Below are 2,494 nucleotides of genomic sequence, written 5' to 3' on the forward strand. Positions count from 1 at the left end.
TCAATAGTTATTTACTATCCTATTTACATCCACCGATACACGTATCCGTTCACCACAGAATAACAATTTTCATTCAATTTCGTATTTGGATTTTTACATATCAAAATCCAACAAGTGGCACAATGAAGAAAACATTGGACAAAATAAAATTTGTTAGAAACAAACAAATTAACTATGAGAAATTTTGTTAAGAATCCACGCTAACAAAATCCTAGCTATCTGTTCCTAATTCCCTGTTACATTTTAATATCGCAATTTAATTATCGCAAATTTAATTTTCGCAATTTTATTTATCGTCATTTAATTTCTGTTATTTATTTTACGCACTTTAAATATCTGGACACGTATACAATGTTTTGACATATCATATTGACATCATCTATATATATTATTTGGAATAACCATAGACACTCTATATGCGGTAATGTTCGAGTTAGCTATACAGGGTTGAAGTTGATTCTAAATCATATATATACTTTGAGTTGTGATCGAGTCTGAGACATGTATATAATGGGTCACGACACGTATTAATTAATTCGAATATTATATATTAAACTATATATGAATTGTTGAACTACTAATTTTGGACTACTAATTTTGGACTACTAATTGTGGACTAATAACATTGGACAATTAAAATGAATTAAAATATTGATTATAACATATGAAACTAAACATTTCTTCAAGTTTGCCACTTGATTTCATCTCAAACCTCATTTGTATCTTGATAATTATAATATGCGTTCAAACCTTTCATGATTCTTGAAAACACCTCAATCGAGAGGATGAACCAACATCACTTCATCTACGGAAGAAAAGATTTATGCATACAGTTATGCACCTAGAAAACTCTTAGAACCTAAGTAGAAGTTTAAAACGAATTTATGATCCATTGGCATTGTTATTACCAAAAATAACTTTGCAATCTCTTTCCAAATTAGCCAATTTTGTCACAGCTCCAACAAGTCAACTTAGACTTTTCAGTCAGACTAGCCTTACTATAACCTTGGTATATATGCGTGCTCTTTTATTGTTACCGGGGAACCTTTTATATTCCACCATACTACCAGCAGACGTACCAGCAACCTCATTGCTCCTTGGCTTAAATCTCTTCAACAAATCACTATATTTATCTATTGAAGTCATATCATGAACTCATCGGTATCTTGTAACGATAATTACCATACCAAATACCGGGAGGCATCAATCGATAATCTCGAATTTCTCAGCGATTCTACGACAACAATTATATATATATATATATATATATATATATATATATATATATATATATATATATATATATATATATATATATATATATATATATATATATATATATATATATATATATATATATATATATATATATATATATATATCTCCTAGATTTACGAACTTCAATTTTGTAACGACCCTGGATTTTCCAACGTATAATTATTAATATTTATTATTAATACTTGCGCTGTAATAAATGTATTCTTATACATTTTACTTGTTACCGTAATTGACTTTCCAATGTCCCGACTTGTCTTAGTGACACACGCTTTTCACGAATAATATTAAGAATATTATTTACGTTCATGATTAATTATTATTAATCATTTTTAATTAACTAATGTAAGTAGTTAATTACTTGGGCTTTTTATTTATTTGTTGCTTATTTAGACTTGGGCTTTTATTAATAGATTTGGACTTGGAAGCCCACCCTACTTTTCTTAATGGACTACTAGTAAGCCCACTTTTATGCTAATGATTCTTTAAGACTAAACATGGATTAATTAAGCTAAGTGAGGAGACAAATGCTTCAAGCATGCATGACCTCTTTCCCATACATTTAACCTTATTACTCTTCCAAGCATACACCATACTCCCACACTTGAAAGATGAGACTTGACTTCCCCCTTTTGAACCCCTAATGCCGACGGTTTTGTGTACAAGGGAGGAGGGAGTTCAATTTTTTTTGTTACTTATTTACTAGCCTTCACTTCATTTTACACACACACACTTACACCACTTCTTTTACTCTCACTTTTTCTCTCTATATTGTAAGTAACAACTTCACTTTTCTTTCTTCCTTTTTTCTTTAAAGATCACCAAGTATCATCATCCATTTACTAGTTTGTTGTTTGTTATTCAAGATCAAACTTTATAGTTTGTATCTTCATGAATCTTGCTTCTTCCATCTTTTGTTTGATGAAGAACCAAGAATAAGGATCTAAGTTTTTATAACTTATGGTTCTACACTTAAAGTATAATAAAGATCTAAAGCTCATAAGCTTTGAGATCTTACTTGTGTTCACGTTTTATAAACTTAAGGTTTATTTTCTTAAGATCCAAGCTTGACTTGAATCTTCTTAAGTATGAACAAACATGAACTTATTACTTGTAACTTTAGTTTAATTCTTCATTTTATTTATTTATTTTTGTGATGTATACTTTTGGTCAAGTATTACTAGTTAAACTTGATCTCATTATTCTTGAAACTAAAGTC

Source organism: Rutidosis leptorrhynchoides, chromosome 9 (genome assembly GCF_046630445.1).
Source record: "Rutidosis leptorrhynchoides isolate AG116_Rl617_1_P2 chromosome 9, CSIRO_AGI_Rlap_v1, whole genome shotgun sequence".
In the NCBI taxonomy this organism is placed as follows: Eukaryota; Viridiplantae; Streptophyta; class Magnoliopsida; order Asterales; family Asteraceae; genus Rutidosis; species Rutidosis leptorrhynchoides.